General features: G+C 40.7%; 1 protein-coding gene across 5 annotated transcripts in view; it reads right to left on the bottom strand.

The window, feature by feature from the left end:
- Positions 1–23149, bottom strand: part of PRDM16 (PR/SET domain 16) — a 635076-nt gene that overhangs the window by 115983 nt on the left and 495944 nt on the right. The window lies entirely within an intron of this gene.

Raw genomic sequence — 23149 nt, 5'->3', positions numbered from 1 at the left:
GGAATTTCACAATAAATTTCTGAGTTTGGACCCTTCAGGTCCATCTCTTTCTAGAGCTTGGTTTCCTTATCTGTAAGATGGGTGATGCTAGATCAGCCCTAATTCCAACTCTGAATCTTGGAATCCTCGAATCCTTTCTGATGAACTCCTTGGTTTGAAATCTCCATGCTAACATTAAGCACGTAGCTTGCCAGTCTTCTAAAAGTATACGGCCATAAAGAAACGAAAACATGACTTCTGGTGGAAATTGTCTTTTAAAATACGGTTTTCCATCTTCTTTTCTGTTTAAATGCCCCACAAGCCACTTGTTTCAGTGTTTCTCATGGATATGTCCAGGTGCCCCCATGACTTACCAGTTATATTTCCTTTGGCAAGTTCCTTAATCTTATCTATAAAAATAAGAGGGCCAGACTCTGAGAGCCCTCTAATCTCTAAATCTATGACCCTATAATACTTGGGATTAGTTATCATCCTCACTTTTGCTTTAGAGAAAACAAGGAAGGATGACCTAGTAGAAAGGGGACTGGATTTCCATACAGCCTGAGGGTCTGGGTTTGAGTCTTGGTTTTATCCTACTCAACCTTCTTTGACTCAACATCCCCATCTGTAAAATGAATGGTTGGACCAGATGGACTCTGAGGTTCCTTCTAGTTCTAAGTTAGGACCTTATAAACCCATTCTTTTCAACCCATTGGTATCAATGTGTAGATCAATATCAATCCAAGTTGGTATCAATGTGCAGATAATCTAGGTTTCATCAGCATGGTGAAGGAAGCGAAGGGGAAAGGGAATGGGGGAAGTCTCTTCACCAACACAGATTAAAATCCTTTTATAACTTGCCTTGTGAACCCCATCAAGGTAGTTGCCCAAGGGATATAAGTGGTTAAATGTCTTCCTCATGGTCATGTTGCTAATAAGTGTCAGAGGCAGAACTTGAACCCAGAGCTCCCTGCTTCAGAGACTGCCTCTAGAACACTATAAGAAAATGTTAACACATGATAAATATGCTGCTAGGGGAAGCTGTTTCCATCCATTAATACAAGATGATAACAAGTGAAATTTTATAATCTAGAAAGCTGGTTGAAGGATTGAGAGGTTAATTGACTTGTCCAGGGTCTCACAGTCAGTATGAATTGGAGGCCATATGAAGTGTTTTAGAAATGATAGGTATTTATCTCCCCGACTTGAAATACTCAGTCTGTCTGATCAGGAGTAACCAGCAAGCAAACGACACCATAGCTTGTGGGTTGCAATGAAATCTGAGCCTAAGTATCTCAGTTATCCCCAGGTGATAATCAGTGAGGTACAATGCCAAGAACACTGGCTTGAGTCAGAAGACTTGAGTTTATGTCCTCTCCATAACCTAAGGCCTGTGTGACCTTGGGACAATCAAACAATCAATATTTATTAAGCTACTGTGTGCCAGTGCTAAGCACTGGGGATATAAAAAGAGGCAGAAGACCTAAAGTAACTTATAATCTAATGCTGGAGACAGAATGTAAACAGCTGTATACAAAGCAAGCTACACACAGGACACATGGGAAATAATAAAGAGAGAGAGGGAACTGGAATGAAGGGGAGTGCTTCCTGCAGAAGGTGTGATTTTAGTTGGGACTTGAAGGAAGCCCAGTTGATCAGTAGCTGAAGAAGAGGAGGGTATGGGGGACAGTCAGAGAAAATGCCCAGAGCCAAGGACAAATCCCTAAGTCTCTCAGGGCCTCATGTGTAAACCAAGGCCTCTTGGAACGTCCACATCTAGAACTCTGATCCTAAACTATCTACCCTGGAAATGTGCCGAAGCCCTTGAAACTCATAAGGGCTGGGTACGCCCGGACCAACAGAGGTTTTCTGAATGTTGCCCATTTGGAGATTTCTATCTTAGAGCCTGTGTTCGGTGTCCGCCCCAACCCCCTAAACTCAAAAGCAATTTCAGAAACCATTAGCAAAACCCACAGAGCAGCAGCCTGAGCCATCTCTTAAGTGATGCTCTTGAGCTACTCCCCACCCTTTCACTATTGCGCCATACTGGTACATAGGGTTGCTCACTTTTTGACAAAATATTTTAAGGGGACTGAAAGTGCATCCCCCACAATGATGTTACCCAGCTCCCTTTCAAAGACCCGAGAAAACCCATTCAAAGGTCTATTCATGCCCAGGAAATGCTGCTGAAACGGTTTATTAAAAATCTAATCATACGGTATTTAGATGACAGGAATGATCTGTGGTTGTACCTGACACCCCCGTGGGCTCTCAAAGGCCTGGGAACACAATTATCCAGGATTGAAACTCGGGGGTAGGAGAAGTGAGGAACATTTTAATTGGAGTATTTCTTGGACTTTCTATTTACTTCTTTCTTAAAACCACAAAAAATGTATAAGAGCAGGGCCTCCAAAGATGCCACCATCTATAAGGCCTTCCTCTTGGGAACAGATATTAATTACTCCAGCAGATGTTTGCACTGATATTGTCAGACTGTGAATTAAAAATCAGGAAACAAAACTGGCTTAATTATTTTGCCTCCCTTCCTAACATGCTTTCTGGGTCTAGTGTACTGGTTTGGAAAACAAAAAGAAAAAACCCCCAGATCTCAGGTGCCTGGAGAGAAACACACTCAAAAGAAGAGATTTTGACTGCAAGATGTTGCTTCCAATATTAATCCAACCCCTTCATTTTATAATTAATCAGCAAGCATTTATTAAATACCTACTGTATGCCAGGAATAGAGAAAATAATAAAACTGTTCTTCTATCCTCAAGTTTATACTCTAGTCAATAAGTTAATCAGTCAGCAAGCAGTTGTTAATTATCTATTTTGTGCCAGGCTCTGAACTAGGCATTGGGAAACCAAAGACATACAAAGGTAACTGGCCTTGCTCTCAAGGAGAGAACTTTCTACCAAAGGAGAAATGGTGACCTGATCAATCAGTTAATCAACCAGCAAGCACTGGATTGGAATCCTATTAAGACAAGATTGAAACTCAGCACTCCTGCCTCGAAGCCATGACATAAAGCCATTCTCCAGGCTCAGCGCCTTTCCTGTCATAATGTATTATCTCAGCCAGAGTCCATCCTTGAAAGAACCCAAGTACTTTCCTGTAGGATTGGGTGACCACAGATCTCAAGCAGAAATGAAGCTCAGAGACCAGTTACTCCAATCTTCCTTATTTTAAAATGGGAAAACTGAGGCTCAGGGTCGTTAAATAAATTGTCCTAGGTTATGTGAGGAGTATGTAGCAGATCTTATATTTAAACTCAGGTCCTGTGACCCTAAATCTGGAGCTCTTTCCATTGGGCCTTGAAGATGTCTGACCTTCCTTGCAGCTTAAAATCATGTTCTTAAGAAATCGGAGTCAGCATGTGCATTGCAAAGAGTGCTAGATTTGGACGGAAAGGATCCGAGTTTGAATCCCTGCTACCCTTTATGATTTGCATGACTTTGGACCTCAGTTTTGTCTTCTGTAAAATGAAGGGACTCTACTAAATGACTAGTACACTAGACTCAGAAAGCTTGTTAGGCAAGGCAGCATGTTAATTAAGCAGCTTCAGGTCTAGTATGATCCTATAACTTGATGCCTAGACCTTTCATTTAGTCTATATTGAAATGATTTTCCTCCCTCCTTTCTCCTCTTTCCTCTCTCTTTCCCCTCTCCTTCTCTCCTTCTTTTCTCTCTTCTCTCTGTCTTTTTCTCTCTCCCCCCTCCTTCCTTCTTTCTTTTTCCTCTTTATTTCTCCTCTCTTCTTGCTCTCCTCTTTTCGCGCTCTCCCTCACTCTTTGGTTCCTCCTCTTTTCTTTCCTTCTCTCCCTCTCCTCCTCCTCCTTCTCCTCCTTCTTTTCCTCCTTCTCCTGCTTCTCTTTCTTCTTCTTCTCCTCTCTCTCTTTCTCTCCTCTTTTCCTGTCCTCTCCTTTCCTCTTTCTCTCTTCCCTCTTTAGAGGAAGTCGAAACTCTTAGAATGAACTCTCTAGCTCTATATGCTGGTACACATACCTTCTATAAATCAAGTGCCCCCCCCCCCAAGTCTTTAGTTTCTCTCCTGCTTCACAAGCACAGTATTTATTTTTATATTATTATTTTTGTTTAAGAAACAAATACCACAGTTCTTTCTCAATGCTATATTGGAGAAGATATCCCCATAATTCTAAGCTTTTCCTCTAGAATGATTTGGTGTTGCTCAATTAATTTTGTTTTAGTCCATAACACAGCATCTATACACAGACATCCTCACTTTGTAATCATCAATTATTTTATCTTTAGCAGCTTCTGGGACTAGTTCATCTCTTGGGGTCAGAATGGGATTCATAGTGACTTGACTAAGCTTCTAAGTGGCATATGAATGAGAACCCACAGGTAAGATGCCTGTTTCTCTTTTGAAACCAGACCAGTTACAGGGTATCCTCAGAGAGCAACATCCTTTACTGATGCAGAGAAGCAAATCATCTGAAATTTACAACCTTATTTAAAAAGCTTTCTGGGGAATTTCAAGGCTAAATGACTTGTTTAGGGTCACTCAGCCAATATGTGTCCTGCTGGGTCTTGACTCTCTTGAGATTACCTACTATATATTTCATGCTTACCAAGTTGTTTTTCTGTTGTCCCCCTCCTTTAGAATGTGAGCTCCCTGAGAGCATGGACTACTTTGTACCTTTCTCTGCTTACCCAGCACTTGGCATAGCGTCAAACCTCTTGATACATGCTTGTTGGTTTAATGTCTGACTCACTACCAACTATAGCTTGTTGTCTCTCATTCCTTTTGGACTTTTCATTGCTAATCACAATATTAATTAAGAGCTCAGAACCTGACTCAGGTCCCCTCCTGAGGAGACAAGGAAGAAATGCCTAGAGTTCGGTTAGTGACGCTTTCCCCTGGCTTGACGTTCAGGGACGAAGTCTTTGCAAAATGGTGGAATGAACACTATTTCAAGACTGTGGAATTGGTTGGAAGCAACTCTCCTGACTATGGTGATGGGGGTCAGTGGGAAGGATTCTGAATGTGAGGGTATGGAGAAGAGTTGCACAATATCCAATTAGTGGCTAGACTCCAGAGGGGCAATTAGAGTTTCTTTAAGCAAAAAAAGAAAAAAAAGTAACTTCAAGTCAAAATATTTGCCAGCTCAAAGTCATCTATCATCATGACATCTGCTCATACTCAGGCTGAATTCACCCTCCTCGGTGAGCCTTGCACTATGGCAGCATGAAGGAGAAATGTTCACATTTCTCTAATCTACAGACATTGACTGTTTCTTTTCAAAACTATGTTCTTGGGCATTGAGGGATATGCTAAATTTAGATGAGGCATGGACCCTCTTCTTATGGAGTTCATAATCTATTGGGTATAATCAGAGAATATTTGTAAAGTGCCTCCCAAATCTTAATCAAGTTATGTGAATATCACCAGTGATTATTATTGGGGGGGGGGGGGCAAAGTCCAGGCATTGCCAATTAGCAATGGAATCATAGATCTTAGAGGTTGTCTAGTCCAACCCCTTTCATTGTACACAATGGGAAACTGAGGTCCAGAAAGAAGTGAAAACATCATACAGATAGTCATTGGCAAAGGTAGGATTTCAACCCAGGTCCTTTGACTCCAGGGCTATTTCCATGACCTGCTATGGGAGAACAGCGTGAAGGAAAGTAGGATAGACCTGGAGCTAGGAAGACTTGAGTTCAAAATCTGCCTGCTACACTGACCAGCTGTGTGATTTTGGTTGGACAAGTCACTCAAGCTCTCCAAGTCTCAGTTTCCTCATCTGCTAAAAAAAAAAAATCCAAAAGAAACGAATGAAGAGATTGGACTCAGCCTCAAAAGTTCCTTTTCAGATCTAAATCTGTGGTTCTACCATAACTATTAGGTCAAAATATAAATGGAAAAATGATTGGATAAATATGAAATAATATTTGATACTAGTAGTGAGCCCTTGAGGTTTATTGAGTAGGGGATTGACATGGTCAGACCTGGGCTTTGGGGAAATCACTTTGCAGTTGGGAGAGATTAGAGGCAGGGAGACCATTTAGAAGGCAAGAAGCTATGAAAGAAATTCCACCTTCTACAAGAAGTCTTTCCTGACCCCTCCTAATGCTAGTGCCTCTCATCTGGGACCCTGCACTTAGCACAATGCCAGGCACACAGTAGGCACTTAATAAATGTTGATTAATTATTTCCAACTTGTCCTGTACCTAGATATACATGTGTACATATATGTATATATGTGTGTTTGTGTGTGTCTATATAGAAAATAACCCCTGCTCTTGAGGAACTAATGGGGTCCAGTGAAGAAGATAATATGAAAACATCCATAATGTTTTACATGATTGCATATGTATTAACCTATATTGGATTGTTTACTGTAGGGTTGGGAGGGGAAGGAGGGAAGGAAGGATAAAATTTGGAACTCAAAAGTTTAAAAAAATGTTAAAAATTGTTTCAATGTAATTGGGGAAAATATATTAAAATATATTTTAATAAATATGTTACTATATGTAATATATTTATAATATATTCATATTTAATATATTATATTAATATGTTAATATTATATATTTAATACATATTATGTTATATAATATAACATGCATAGTATAATACATAATATTTTATTATATATAATATATTTAATGATATATTAATATTAGTAATTAATAAATATTAAATATATTAAAATAATAAAAAATCCATGTACACACATATATTTATGTACACATTATATATATACACATGTATATATATACATATATATCTTGTTTGTATGTATCATAAGTACTTCTGTTCATATCTATATATAAGTACTTGTATTCATATATATATTTATGTATCCATATACATGCACATTTTGCTTGTACTGTTTGCATCGTCTCCCTCTTTAAACTGAGCTCTTTAAGAACAAAGACTGTTTCTTGACTTTCTTTGTAACCCCTTAATATAGAGCTTAACATGGTGCTAAGCACAAAGTAGGTGCTTAATAAGTGCCTGTTGACTGAAATAAGGTGGAGACTGTAGGAGGATAGGGTAGACGACATAGAAGAAAGTTTGTGGAGGTAGAAATGACAAGATTTGATGACTTGGTACAAATCCTAAATGACAGTGAGTGAGGACTTGAAGGAGACCCCAGTACTGTGAATGGGAGACACCAGAAGGATGGAAGTATCTGATAATAATAGGAAAGTTTGGGAAGTGCTGTGGGTTGGGGGGGAGAAAGAATGGAATGAGCTCTGACTGCTCTATCCCACCCCGGGTCTGGCGGAGCTGGAGGGAGAGAGGTCACATGGCGGACAAGAGGTGGTTATTTTGAGCAAGGAGGGAGTTTTCTCATTGACACCTGTGCAAGACATTTCATTCTTGTCTTTCTGTTCCAAGTACCTGGCATGTCTATAGTCTGTACTTAATAAATGCTTGTTGACTGATTGTCAAATGAACAGGTTATAAAATGAAGGCTATGGTTCGAGGATGCTGAGACCTGCCTCAGAAGGACAGAGATTTGGAACTTGCCCAGTGGAAAGAGGGGGTGGATGAGGGAATATTGGGACTAATGATGGGTATAGCTATGTTGGAGACAAGCCTCCCTCCCAATCCTCTCTTTGGGGGAGTTTGGGATGCTCACTATCCAATGAATGACTTGGGATCAAATCATAGCTCCCTAGGGGACCATGGCCCCATTTTAGAGACCATTAGTATAGAGCAGGGGTCCTTAACCTTTTTTGGGTCATGGACTCCTTTAGTGAGGCTTCTGGACCACCCTTCCTCGGTGGTGCAGTGTTTAGAGTCAGACTCATCATTGTGAGTTCAAATCTGGCCACAGACACTTACTAGCTCTATGACCCTGGCAAAGTCACTTAACCCTTTTTGCCTCAGTTTCCTTATCTGTGAAAAGAACTGACAAAGGACATGGCAAACCCCTCCAGTATCTTTGCCAAGAAAACCCCAAATGGGGTCAGGAAGTGTTGGGAACAACATAAAACAATAAAATATAGAAATTATAAAGGAAACTGAAATACGGGAATATAGTTATCAAAACAAGTTGCTCAAGAACCCCAGTTCACGGACCCCAATGTTCAGGGTAGGATGCTGGACTTGGAATCAGGAAGAGGTGGGTTGAACCCCCACCCTCGACATAATAGCTGGCCAACACTGGGACGGTCATAGAATGTCTGTGAGACTGTTCCCTCATCTCTCAAATGGGGATTAAAAATAGGATGTAATTCATGGGCTTTCAAGAGAATCAGTTAAGAAGACAATGTATATGACATACTTTACAAAGCATTCTGTGCCACAGAAATGTGGGCTTCTTTACTCTTTTCTCCTGTTTTTCTTCCTTCTTCTCTTCTCTCCTCTTTTCTCTTCTTTTTATTCTTGCTTACCTTCCTCATCTTCTTCCCCCCCTTTTCTTCCTCTTCTTCCTCTTTTTTGTTCCTTCCCTTTCTCTCCTTCTTCTTGTTTTTCCACCTCTTTTTCATGTTTGTCTTTTTTTTCTTTCTTTTTTCTTTCTTCCTTTTCTCCTTACGGTCCTCCTTTCCTCTTTTTTCCTTTTCCTTCTCCTTCTGTCTCCCCTCTTCCCTCATTCTTTCTTTTTTTTCCCCCTTGCTTCTTTCCACGCTTCTTTGTAACGCTAAAGTAGCTGCACACACACACACACACACACACACACACACACACACACACACACACACACACACACACACACACACACACGCTAAATTAGCCGGTGCTTCTGGGGCGCTGAGCCTGGGGAGCAGCCCCAAGGAGGTGATGCCCAGGCTCTGCCCGGGCTCCCCCACCCCCGGCAGAGCCAGACTCTGTAATGAGGTCCACTTCAGCTGAGTGCTGAAAGCAGCCGCACACATGGACGGCCCGGCTCTGCGCGGCTGGAAGGAATTCGGCTTTCACCCGCCGAAGCGGGCGTTCTCATTACTTCATGCACTTGGCAGCTGCTAACAGACTGGACAAGCTTAGCCAAAATTAGAACTGATGCAGAAACATGGAAAAGACAATTCGCAGTTTCCAAGGCCCTGATTGGCGAGGGCGCCAGAGCGAGGGAGGCGAGGAGGGGAGGGAGGTCACTCCTGGATTCGTTTTCTCCTCTCCTGGAGCCATCTGCCATGATCACTGATCTCCTGCCCCTCACCTTTATGTCCGTTGTTCTGGGGCTACCCTTCCCCTTTTATTTTTTTCATCTTCAGTCTCAGTCAAGGCTGCTTCCCCTCAACTCCATCCACCCCCCGTCCCGGTCCTTCTTAAAGATACAAAGTGTCCCTTTATAGGAAATATCAATTCAGAAAAGGGCTAGTCGTAAGCTGAGAATATTTGGATAAACTTGACAGCCTTTTAGATCGACAAAAGACTTTTTGTTGCCTGGGAGAAAAAAGGCCATGCCCCGCCATAGGATCACTGGATGGGGTCCAGTAAAAACGGAGGTCGGGAAAGAAAAATGATGAGGGGGTCTCCTGAAAGATCTTGACTCTTGGGCAAATGTTTATTATTTTTCATTTTATTTTTTTTATTAGAATGTGAAGTTAACATCCTATTGCATAAGAGTGAGCTGGAACTGTGTCTCCTCTGGAAAGCACGGTCTGTCTGCTCACGCACAAAGGGAACTTTGTGGTATTGTGTGTGTGTTTTATTTCTGCGCAAGATATTTATTAATTAGTGGATGATAAATCTTGAATTTTCCTTGTGGCTAGCAAAGGAGACCCCAACTTGCAAGGGAGGAAAGAGAGAATAAGGTTATACAATTCTGTATAATTCTGTCTTTTCGACCTGTTAATTCCAAACAAGGAAGACATTTTGGGCTCTGGTGAAAAGATCAAGGGGGTAGGTGGACATCTCCACCAGAAAAGAGGGGAGTTCTATCCTTCCAGCAGACATTATGACCTTCAGAGTTCTGCACTCAGCTTCTCATATGCTAGGAGTGGTGGAGAGTTGAAATTTCAGTAGAGCATCAGATTGATTCCACCTTGTCCATGTCCCTCAGAAAGGGGCCCATCAGCTTTTCTTCCCTGGAAAGCAAACTGAATTTGGAACCTGTTCAAATCTTGGCTCTCTCTCACTACCTGTTTGATACTGGACAAGTCATTCCCTTTTCTGGTCCTTGGGTTTTTGAAATGAAGGAGCTGCACTTGAAGACCTCAAAAGTCCCTTTTTGATACTAAATCAATTGTCTTATGATCCCATGATATCTCTTCTATGGGTCTCAGTTTCTTCCTTTGTAAAACAAACAGGTCAAGCTTGAATGATCTCCGAGGTACTGTCCAACTTTAAGATCTACGACAAGCATTAATTGTATGAAGCACCATGCTAAGCGTTGGGAATAAGCATGTATACAGTACCTACTATGTGCCAATCACTTTACAAATATCATCTCATTTGATTCTCACAACAATCCTGGGAGGCAGGTGCTGTTATTACTTCCATGGAGGAAACTGAGGCAAACAGCGGCTAAGTGATTTACCCAGGGTCATACAGCTTCTAAGTTCCTGAGGCTGGATTTAAACTGATATCTTCCAGACTCCAGAATCCAGCCCTCTATCCACTGTACTATCAGCTGCCTGGTGGCATTAGAAATACAAAATCTGAACCAAGATATCTCTTGCCCTCAAGAAGCTTATATTTTAAAGGAGGAAACAACATATACATTTGTACATATATGTATGTGTATCTATATATGCATACATGTACATATACACGTATACATATACACAGACACACACACGGGTAGACACTTATAGAGCAGGCACAAAGCATCTTGTACTCTGGGAATAGATGTTTGTGAATTTTGTTGATCTCAAATCAAACACAATCTGACCACATGATTCAAAGCTTTTCCTTCTTTTTGAGGTTAGTCCAATTGTTTATCAGACTTATATAGAATATTGCTTGATACCATCATGAAAGGGAGAACAGGGAGAAGGCATCACAACTCCTCCTTTTCCCCAATATACCACAATGAAGATCTCAAATCTAGACTAATCCCTACCCACCCCCCAAAACCACACGAAGCTACCGTTGGTAATGACCTTCCCCCTCATGCTTCACCCCGGCCTTTGTTCTATACTTTTTTTAAACCTTTGATGCAGAGCACAACAGAGATGCACAGATCTCTTTATAGATTGCAAAAACCCTTTCCTTGAAAACAGCCTTGAGGGGTGGGTAATTCAAGTAAATCTTTTTTTTAATTATTTAAAAATATTTTTCCCAAGCAAATCTTTTTATTATCCCTATTATATGCATAAGGAAACAGATTGCAAATGTTTCAGGGTACATTGGGCTATATACAAAGTTAAGATAATCCATGGTCTGTTCCCTCAGGACATGTATAATCTAGCAGATAAAACGAAATAATGTATGCAAAGAGTTTTATAGATCTTAAAATGCTATATTATGACATTTCCAATTAATAATAGTAATAATTTTGACAGCTAACATCTATATGGCACTTTAAGTTCTACGAAGTACTTTACAAATATCTCATTTGATCCTTACAACAATCCTTTGGGGTAGGTGCTAATACGATTCTCATTTCACACATGAGGAAACTGAGGGTGAGAGAGGGTCACAGGGTTACACAGTTAAATGTCATTGGCAGGATTTGAACTCAGTCATTCCTGACTCCAAGTCCCAAACTCTAAATAGGATCATATATTTTGGGCTGGAAGGGACCTTCAAGGTCACTTAGTCCAACTTGCTTATGTTACAGAGGAGGAAACTGAGGCCCATAGAGGGGAAGGGATTTACCCACTGTCACCCAGGTAGTGATGGGTTTAAAAGCACAGAGACCATAGGTTCCAATTCTGACTCTTTTACTTTGTACTTTTGTGACCATGGGCAAGTCACCTAATGTCTCAGGTCCTCAGTTTCCCCATCTGTAAAGTGAGAGGGTTAGGCTAGCTCTAATTAGTTTCTTCTAGTTATAGATCTGTTAATTAAATAATCATAAAATCTCCAGACTACTTAGTCAAATCTGTAATGACAGAATTCCCACCATGATCTGCTAACAAGTGGAGACTGACATTGGGATGGAGGGGATGGGGAGTGGGGAAGGAACCCATTCCCTCCAGAGACAATCCAGGCCCCTTTTAGACACTTTGAATCAGTAGCCTAAATTTGCCTCATTGTCATCCACCCATTCCTCCTCTTTCTGCTTTCTGGGGACAAAGACAATGAACTGAATTTCTCTCTTCTGCCTTTAGATACTAAAAAACAGCTACCAGGCTCCCCCTTGAGTCTTGTTCTCTTCCAGACTGAACACCTACAGGTCCTTCTACCCATCCTCTGATGACACTAGCTCTCAAGATTCTTCCTCATTGTTCTTGCCCTCCTCTGGACACTGCCCAGTTTTTCAATGTCTTTCCTAAAAGGGGGAGCCCAGAGCCAAGCGCAGTCCCCTAGATGTGGTCTGACTGGGGCAGAGGAGGACGGGTTTACCACTACCTTAATCCAGGATGCTATGTTTCAACTCCCAGGGGGTTAATTTAAACAAGTCCAATTTCCTCCCTCCTCCTCTTCCCTTCAGATGGGGAATCTGCAGTCCCCAGTGTGGCAAAGGAGAAGCAATTCCTTCAATGCCTCGCTTAGGACACAGGTGTACCCATGCCGGTATGAACAAATGCTTGAGGCCTCCCTGAAATATATGGATGTTGTTTCCTTAAGGGGCAATCAAATTTTATTGGGGAGGGGAGGCCCAGGACCTAATGCTGAAGGCTTTTGGTCATTCATAATTTCACTCATTTCTGACGGGACCATGATAATTAAAACTGTGGGCTGGGTCTGGTTTCTATAAAGCCCATCTGGCTTTCTGGGGGAAAGAGTTTGGGAAGGATATAATTGCCTGGCCAGCAAAGCACTAGTTAGCTCTCCAGCCTGGTTTAATTTTGTCCTGGCAGCGGGGAGCCGGGTCCGAGGGGCAGAAGATCATTAACGTGTCTTTGCTGGCAAAGGCCGGGGGGCCAGGATGGGGGCTGCAGGCTGCCCCATATTTGTTGAAATACTTGACATCGACAGCCTCGTGAATGCCTGGGTGAGGTGCTCTCCACAGAAAAAGGGTCTATTATCAGGGGATTATTTGGAATCGCCCACGAGATTGGGGGATGGGGTGGGGAGAATTCAAGGGCTTTCCACTACAACATTAACCCTTAGGGCCCTTGAGGCAGTGAGGATCCTAGCATTAAAGGGGGTGAGGGGGCTGGTGTGGGTCACAAATTCCTTCTAGCCTCCTCCTGGATAAGGTCAAGGAGATTAAAAAATTCCATAACTCATTGACTCTTCTGGGCTTTAATGATCTTGCCTAGGATGCAGCCTTGTTTTCTGGACACTTTATGGTGATGGTTAAAAGATCATGATGCTTTTGGATGGGGGGAAGGGAGCAGGGAGAAAGAAAATCCTCTAGATCTCACCATCCTCATCTTTCCTGTCTTTCTGTTGAATTTTAAGGTTTGTTGGCTGTTTTCCTCATGACAACTCTAGGAGGCAGCAATGCAAGGGTTACTGTCCCATTTCACTGATGAGACAGTTGAGAGCTGAAATGACTTACCCCTTTTCTCTCTACAGCTAATGCCAGCTAGCATTTACACAGTACTGTAAAGCTTCCAAAGTATTTTACGTATATGATCTCATTGATCCTCGTAATAACGATGGAGGGAAGGTGCTATTATTACACTCATTTTACAGATGTGGAAATTAAAGCTGAACAGGGGAAACATCTTGCCTAAGGTCACACAGCCAAGGCAGAATTTGAATTCAGGACTTCCCAGCTGGATTGTTGCTGTCAGTCTTTTCACCCTTACCCGTGGAAGATAAGTGTTATTATGATCTCCATGGAACAGATGAGGAAACTGAGGTAGCTAGGGATGAAGTGACTTGCCCACGATTGTCTTTGTTGTTGAGTTGTTTTTTAGTCCTGCCTGATTCTCTATGACCCCATTTGGGATTTTCTTGGCAGAGAAACTGAAGTGATTTGCCACTTCCTTCTTCAACTCATTTTACAGATGAGGAAACTGAGGCAAACAGGGTGATGTGACTTGTTTAGGGTCACATAGCTAGTTGACCCAGCACTTTATCCACTGTCCCACCTACCTCCCATCTTAGCAAGTGTATTAAGCTGTAGTATTTGAACCCAGGTCTCCTGACACATCTAGCTTTGTTTAACAATTCACCTAAATGCAGCAAACATTTTTTTTTAAATGATTAACCCACCAGGCTCCCTTATTTCTACTTTATATCTTATATCTACCTTATATCTACTTTGTGTTATCTCCCCCATTAGAATGGAAGGCAGGTAATATTTTTGCATTTTCTTTGCATTTCCCAGGGCTTTGCATAGTGCCTGGCACATAGTAGGTACTTAATCAGTGTTCCCAGATTGATATCATGGGTCCTAGATTTAGACCTGAAAGAGATATAAAGACTCGCTAATCCAAAAGTTTCATTTTAAAGATAAGGTAAGTGGCAGATTTGAACCTTGGACTCCAAACCTATCATTCTTTCATTTTTTTCCCCCTTGGAAGCAATCAGGGTTAAGTGACTTGCCCAGGGTCACACAGCCAGTAAATATCTGAGGCTGGATTTGAACTCAGGTCCTCATGACTCAGTGCTCTATTCACTCTGCCATCTAGCTGCCCCACTCCATTAGTGCTTCCAATGCACCAATTGGCCTACTATGTGCAAAGCACCATGTGAGGCTCGGTATATGAAGCAGAAATTAAAAAAAAAATAGAATTTTCCTTCCAAGAATTTATATTCTATCAGGTACAGTAAAACATCAATATAAGTAAATACCAAATAGATTCAAAGTATAGGAGATAAAGAGGAAATCAGGAAAGACTCCTTATAGGAAATAAGACCTGAACTGTGTTTTGAAAGAAACTAGGGATTTATGATTTTTCCTAATACTTGCATTCTTAGACAATTTTTCAAAATGGAGAACTATGATATGAACTCAGTATCAATCAGAAAAATGAGCTTTGCTATGCTTGGTCCCAGAGGTCGGAACAAAGAGCTTTGGGTGGATGAAGAGACAGGATACAGCCTTGATAGTGGAGAAAAAACAGATAACTTGCTAACCTTGAGAACCATTCTACGATAGAACTGGCTGACATGTGAGGTCCTGGCTAGGGCTCTTCAAGCAGAAACCAGATGACCGCTTCTCTCTCAGGTAAGATTCTCATTTAGGTCTGAGTTAGATTGGTTGCCTCTGACATCCCTCCTCATCCTAAAATTCAAAGGCTAGTTCAAGTCATGCCAGGTATTCATCTTTTGGGAAAGTACCTTATGAGATGTAGACCTTGGATGACATTTGGAAGTTGGCTGGAACAAGATCATTCAGGAGGGCAGGCCTTTGCATATTCCATTTACGAATTTTTGTGTTTAAGGCCACATATGCATCTGAGACATCAGTGAGAATAAGAATCTAAATCTTGACTCTCTGCCATGATGAAGGGAGAGAGAGAGAGAGAGAGAGAGAGAGAGAGAGAGAGAGAGAGAGAGAGAGAGAGAGAGAGAGAGAGAGTCATTGCAATTTCAAAAGAGCTTTGGGGGTTGATTCAGGTTCAGGGGAAAGATTGGGGTAGGCTGTAGCTCCATTCAAACTGACTTTCCTCTCCCCTATTTAGGAACCATCTGCTTTCAGTTTGGGCTGTTTTCATTAGAAGTGGGAGTTGTGGTGTAACTGTGTTTTGTTTTGTTTTGGGTGTTTTTTTTTTCCCCCCTTCTTCAAGAAAAAGATTTTGGTCTTAACATTTCAGTTTCATAAGTATTTACTTGTGGGTGGCTGTAATCACTTTGAAATATGACAAACAAGTAGGCAGCTGAGTAGATACACCCAAAAGGCTGTGTTTTTTCCCCCAACGTGAGCACACACAGAGCCTGGTGTGTAAAGTTATTTGGAAATCAGACTGGGGGTGGGGTAGAGAGGAGGGAGTAGAGGAGAGATGGGAGGTGGTTATTATGAATTTCATACTTTTAAAATAAAGGCTTAATCATGCCCCCTCTGCCACAGGAAAATCTAAGAATTACACTCAGTATGCATCAGGGAAAATTAATCCGAATTATAGTTGTTGTCAAAGGCCTTGTGTGTGGCTTGGGAACAGGATGAAAAATCACATTTACTTGTGTTTATCACATGCATTCCACCCAGTCCGTCAGTGTTTCTGAGCCAGCCTGACCCCTCGCCTTACTCCACCAGGAGCTGCAAAGAAATGAATACCTTCCCATGGAATTTTTAATTATGGACGGTGTAAGCATGTCCACTTCATGTAGGTTTCTGTTGTCGTAGAACCAGACGTCAAAGGATAATTACAGTGGATGGACAGAACAATTAAGCCCCAAACAAGGCCTGCTAGGCAGCCCCTTCTGAAACTAACTTCTACTCTTCTATGTTGTCAGAAAACGATAAGCGATTTACCCCCGAGTGAGGGAAAATGATCAGCCGCCTGCTGTGTGTTTGCATTTTTTCCCCCTGAAACAGAGATAGTGTGAGATTGGAGGCTGTCTCTTTCATCTGACTTATGTATGAGATGTCTGTCAAATGTCAGGCCCCTGACTGTCCTGGTTTTCCCGCCATTGTCATCTGGGGCTAATGTCTCAAGGGTTCTCTGGAACCCAGGACTCATACCTTACATGAACAACGATGAGAATTGCAGAATCTCAGAATTGTAACCAACCTTCTAGTCCAACCCATGCCCTCTCTACAACCCACCTGACAAATGGTCATCCAGTATCAATTTGAAAACCACCAGTGAGACAGAAACAGCTACCTTCAAAGGCAGCACATTCTGCTTTGGAAAAATCCTCATTGCTTTTCTCTGCCATGTCTGAAAATACACATTTCATTCTATACCTGTTGTCTATTAACTTTGATAAAGTAGGGAACGTGTTTCATCATTGGTCCTCTGGAATTCTGGTAGATCATTGATTAGGTTGGTTATCTTTATGGTGTTGTAATCATGGTGGAAACTGGGTTCTACTCACTTCACTCTCTGAAATTGTCCATATAAGTCTTCCCAATTCTCTCTGAATCCATCTCGTCACCATTTCTTATGGTACATAAAAGTTCACTACATTCACAGATCCTAATTTGTTCAGTCTTTACTAAATTGTTAAGTACTCCTAAGGGAAACTAAGAAACTAAGGCTTCTAGTTCTTTGTTACACAATAAAGTGTTACTCTGAATATATTTATACATATGGGTCCTTTCCCTCTTTCATATCTTTGGGACACAAGTAGACTTGGTATCACTGGGTCAAAGGGTATATACTCAGTTTAGTGACTTTTGGAGTAGAGTTCCAAATTCATTGAAGGCCAAGCAAAGGCACCAACAGTACATTAGTGTGTCTATACTCCTTCATTGTCTCTACTTTTTGTCATTTTCCCTTTCTGTCATCTTTAGGAAAATCTAATGGGAGTGAAGTGGAAACTCAGAATTGTTTTAATTTAAATTTCTCTTAGTAGTCGTTTGGAGCATTGTTTCCTATAGTTGTTGATAACTTGGATTTCTTCCTTTGAGAAATGCCTTTTCATATCCTTTGGTCATTTATCTGTTGGAGATAGTGCTTGTTTTTATATGTTTGGATCAGTTTCCTATACGTCTCATATAGCAGACCTTTATCAAACAAATATGCTAGAAAGGTTTTTCCCCCCAATTCATTATTTCCTTTTAGTCCTAATTACTTTAATTTTGTTTGGGCAAAAACATCTCAATTTTATGTAACCAAAATTGTTCATCTAGCTCCATAATATATTTGCCTACTTTCCTTCTCCATAGTTGTGAAAGATCATCTTCATCTGTTCTCCTAGAATTTGTTTATGAAGTGACATTTTATATCCAAGTCCTATGTTCTTTTGGAGCTTATTGTGGTATACAGTATAAGATGTTGATCTAAATCTAATTTCTGCCAGATTCCTCTCTAGTATTCTTAGCAGTTTTGATCGCTCTAATTTTTAAAATGTTTTTCTTGATATCAAGCCTGAATCTGACTCTTTGCGACTTTTCCATATTGTTTCTCATTCTCCTCTTTAGGGCTTCAAAGACCACATTTAACTGTTTCTTCCCCAAGTGATGACTCTTCAGATACCTGAAGATAGCTATCATTTCCATTCTCCTCTACCTTATCTTCTTTTCTCCAGGACAAACATTCCAACTTCCTCCCACCAGTTCTTATATCCAATGGCCTCAAGGTCCTTCACCATCCTGGTTGTCATTCTCTGGACCCTATGATCTTAGTCTATGATCTGAAAAGGGAAAAGTAGGAAACTAGACCCAGAATGGGAAGGGACCTCAGAGGTGGACTGGTTCAAGCGTATCATTTCAAATATTTCAGCATTCAGGGAGAGGAAGGGGCTTTCCCAAGGTCACTGCAGAATCTCAGAAAGTTTCATTATAGAAAGGAATCTCTGAGGCCACTGGGACCAATTCATACCTGAGAAAGAATCCCCACTCTAGCATATCTAACAAAGGGGTTCATTCATGCCACAAAGGTTAAGGGAAACAGTTGGTGTCAAAGTGGATAGAATGCTGGACCTGGAGTCAGGAAGACCTTAGTTCAAAATCAGCTTCAGACTACTCAGACTTACTAACTGTAGGACCTTGAGTCATGCATTTAACCCTGTTTGCCTCAGTTTCTTCATCTATATAATGAGCTAGAGAAGGAAATGGTAAACCATTCTAGTATCTCTGCCAAGAAAACCCCAAATGGGACATGACTGAAAAACGACTGAATAACAATGACCCTGGGCAAATCTCTTCAACCCTATCCACCTCAGTTTCCCCATCTGTGTAATGGAGATCATTATAACACTTAACACCCAAGGGTAATTGTGAGTATCAAATGAGATAATGTTTGCCCAGCACAGTGCTGGGCATATAGGAGGCATTTAATAATTGCTTTAAATGTATTTAACCTTAAAGAAATACTTTAAATACAAGCATTAAATAAATGATCCTTTTAAAATCTGTGAACCAGAGTTCTGGGTTAGTGAAAAGTGGATGGTATAGACCCACACTATGCATCCTCTTCAGCCACAGTAAAAACAAGTATTTATTGAGTGCTAGGCACACAGAAAGTAAAGAAAAAACATAGAAAGAATACATATATATGCATATATGCACTATATCTTTGTATATATATACATTATACATGCATATGTATAATAAGGGGGATATAAAGAAAAATATTTATCTACACAACATACTTAAAATACATTGCATCCCTTCCATTCTCTCTGTGGTCTAGCCATACTGCCCAGACTGCTGCTCCTCAAACATGGCCCTTCTTGAGGCCAGGGTTTGCCCTCTGTTTTTAGATCCTTAATACCTAGCACGGGGCTTCTTATAGAGAAGGTACTTCCTGATGGATTAAATTGAATTAATCCAAGACCCAGCAGAGAAAGTGGGTCTGAAAATAACAAGGAGCAATTTTCTACCCAAATCAAAAATCCCTGAATGTTCATTCACCCAGTCCTCTTCCATTTGGCCATGGGGGAAACCAGACCAGATGAGGAGGGCCAGTTTGCAAAAGCCAGGCCATGTGGGTGGTTTCAGTGGAGCTGGTGGTTAGGGGGCTAAATAGTTAATATCCTATCGGTAGTTCAGAGGAAAGAAAGGCTTTTGAAAGAGGGTCTGAGGCACTACTGGTCCACTATAGCTTAGATCTGTACACAGAACATGAAATGCCTTCCCCTAAAACTGTCTCCCACATCAAAAAAGGCTTTTCATCCATCTTGGCGTAATGTCGTTTCACGGACACTACCCTGGTTGTTAAGTCTATGTCATCACTAAATCAACGGAAATGGTTTTTCTGGAGAAAATAAAAGTGTATGGAAAAGTCAGCTCATGTTTTTGTAGCCATTTCCCTTCTCCGCATTGCAGGGCAGCATTGGCCCATCTGGTACCACTTTATGACTTACTAGAGATATTCCCCTTTGGAAAAAATGGAGGCTCCCCAAACCGATCACCAATGGGGGCTTCTGCTGAGGAGCTGAGGCAGAACGGGCTGCTCCTGTGTGTTAGCCCTGGGGGGCATCCCCTCTCTCCACTCCAGACTGCAGCAAGCTGTTCTCTGGTCCCTTCCACAAGACTATCTTTGGCACAGACCATAAAGGGACCCTGCTTCTGACAAGGTCCTCGCCACTTGCCTGAACCTTCCTCCTTGGAGAGGTTTTGAAGACCTCCAAAGGCAAACATCCAAATGGGGTCCAAGTTAGAAAGACCGCTCCCTTTTTGACAGGCAGACTTTATACTCATTTATTTTAGTTGTCAGTATCAAGGGATTCATCTTTGACATGACCGTGTATACTTTTCTCAAATTTCATTTACTGTAATGACCCTAAGTATTTATTAAGCATCTGCTTTGTGCCACTCTGCCTCAAAGACTTTACAATGTACTAGGAGATACAATATGTACACAAATACTCATACATAAGGCATATAAAAAGAAATACTGTGGACAGTTAGGGAAGTACCAGTAGCTAAAAGGATTAGGAAAGACCTCAAGCAAGGAAGTGTCACTTAAGATGAATCCCTTAGCTAGGGATTCTAAGAGACAGAGATGGAAGAGAGAGAGCATTGCAGGCATTGGAGATAATATTTCCAGATATGGAAATGTCATCAATGAACATAGCATATAAATCTACCCTGACTATAGTTCTACCTATAGAAATAATCCTAAGCTTATGTCATTAATGCTCAGGATGATTTTTAGGATAGAATGAGAGGCAGGGTTGCATTGTGCAAAGAATACTGATCTTGAAATCAAAAGTTATGGGTTCATTTCCCAGCTCTGCTTTGTGACCTTGAACAGGTTACTTGTCTTTTCCAGACCTAAGCTTCCTCAGATATAAAATGAAAGAGCTTGACTTTGGTCCAGGTAGTGGTCCCTAACAGCAGCTGGGTGGTTCAGGGGATAGAGAAAGGGGTTGGAATCAGGTAGGTTCATCTTCCTCAGTATAAATGTGGCCTTAGACACTTATTAGCTATGTGACCCTCGGCAAGTCACTTAATTCTGTTTGTCTCAGTTTCCTCATCTGTAAAATGAGTTAGAGAAGGAAATGGCAAACCACTCTGGTATCTTTGCTAAGAAAACTCCAAATAGGGTCACACAGTGTTGGACATGACCCAAATGACTGAACAGCAGTAATAAGAGTGGTGGCTAAGGTCCCTCCCAGCTCCCAATCAATGATTCAATGGTGGAAGAAGTGAGCTATTGGTTTCAGTAACCAATGAATCCTAATGTAAGACTGCCCTGGGCCAATATCTTTATGGCTCAGCTAATCTAAATGACACCCATGAACCAGACTGCCTTACTGCTTTTACTCATTGGTTTCCGACCAACATGAACAAATTCTAAGATGCCTGGCCAAAGGAAGCCCCTCTCTTAGGGAACAAGTCTGATGGAGTCTTCTTTGACAACCTATCAACATTCTCCCCTCCCCCTTCCCCACCACGTCTGTGTGTGAGTGTGAACAAAATTATTTACTAAAGCTCAAACAAAGGCATGCTTGTCCTATACCCCCATTGGTTTGAGAGGCCCATTAACTATTAAACATCTTTCAAGTCATTATCCTATGCCAACTTCTAAATAAATATCACTTTTAGCAAGGGTGCTATTTTTCCATTCAAGATCACATCAAAAGCCATTTTCCATTCTTTGCCAGGTCTGGTGGATACTGATTGATTAAATGGATGTCTTTTCTTCATTCACACAGAGGACAATTTTTTTTTTGGTAGAAGGGAAAGGGGGAGGAGGGGAATATAAGTCTGATTGCCAACAGTCTTCTAAAGGGTTCCTTAAAGAAGAGCCAGAATAGAAGAAGCTGTGAAATTTTATGAGGATAAACACTGCTGACAGGTGGAGTAGAGGCTGAAACTTGAACCCCAAAGTAAGTGCAAATAAAGATTTGTCCCAGATGGTTTTAATAGGGTAAAACATTGGGATGCCTGCTACAGCGCCACCTCTCCCTGCAGGCTGGACAAAATGAAGACAAAGGTTTTAAAGTCTATTTCAAGGATGCTGATACCAAGACCCCTTAAATATGGCGCCTCACTTGGTATGCCAAAGACCCCGAAAGGGAAAGAGATTGATAAATAGGGTGTTTGGGAGAAAAACTCATTTTAATGGGAATGGCGAAAATGAAGGTATCCTTTCCCTGAGTAAGAGGCTGGAAAGTCTGAAACACGGAATTAATTTGTGGCTCAGAATTTTATTTTCATTTTTACCTTGGGACACTTTTTTCCTGCTTGTACTTTCCTTCTTAAAACAAAACAAAACAAAAATCAAAGAAACAAAAAAACCCTGGCTCCAGTTGATCAATGAACATTTTACAAGTCTCCCCAGTGAAAGATGACACTAATGAACAGTGATGCTAATATTCGAAGACTCTAATGGTTCTGGGATCTCACCATTGTGGGTATTCCCTTCTATGATGCAGATAGCAACACATTCATGTCTGCCCACCTTATGCGACTCTCATTCATATTATCTCATTAGATCATTGCAAGGAGTCTATCCTGACCTTGTAAGAATCTATGATGAAACATAGATATATATAGATCAGTAGTTCCCAAACTTTTGGTCTCAGGAAATCTTTACGCTCTTAAAAATTATTGAGGATCTCAAAGAGCTTTTGTTTAGGTCAGTTATATGTAAACATACATATATAATATAGTTATATATTAAGTACATGTTCCACATAAAATAGAGTATGTATACAATATATGGTATGTGTAATACATGTAGATATACTATATGTGATAACATATTATAAAACACATAATTATACACAATATGCACACAAATATTGTGTATATAATATGCTATAAACATATCACATAAATATGTAATTATGCACAATAAATTATTGTGTTTATGCATATAGTATATACACACATATAACCTACGTTATGTATCATATATCATGTATGATACATGCAGAAAATATCATATATTTAGACATATTATATACATAATGTATTTACTGTATATGATGATATACAAGAAACGTATACAAAATAAAAAACAATATACACAAAAATTGTATACGATATATATGTAACATTCACATTACATGCGTAATATACTTACTATTTATAATTGTATAGTTTATATGCAATATACATTTATATAGCACATTTTAGTTTCATGGGAATGCTTTTAACCTCACAGACCCCTTGAAAG

The sequence above is a fragment of the Notamacropus eugenii genome, chromosome 5, assembly GCF_028372415.1.
Source record: "Notamacropus eugenii isolate mMacEug1 chromosome 5, mMacEug1.pri_v2, whole genome shotgun sequence".
In the NCBI taxonomy this organism is placed as follows: Eukaryota; Metazoa; Chordata; class Mammalia; order Diprotodontia; family Macropodidae; genus Notamacropus; species Notamacropus eugenii.
Note: the sequence above shows the minus strand (reverse complement) of the source record. Positions and strands in the feature narration are given on the sequence as shown.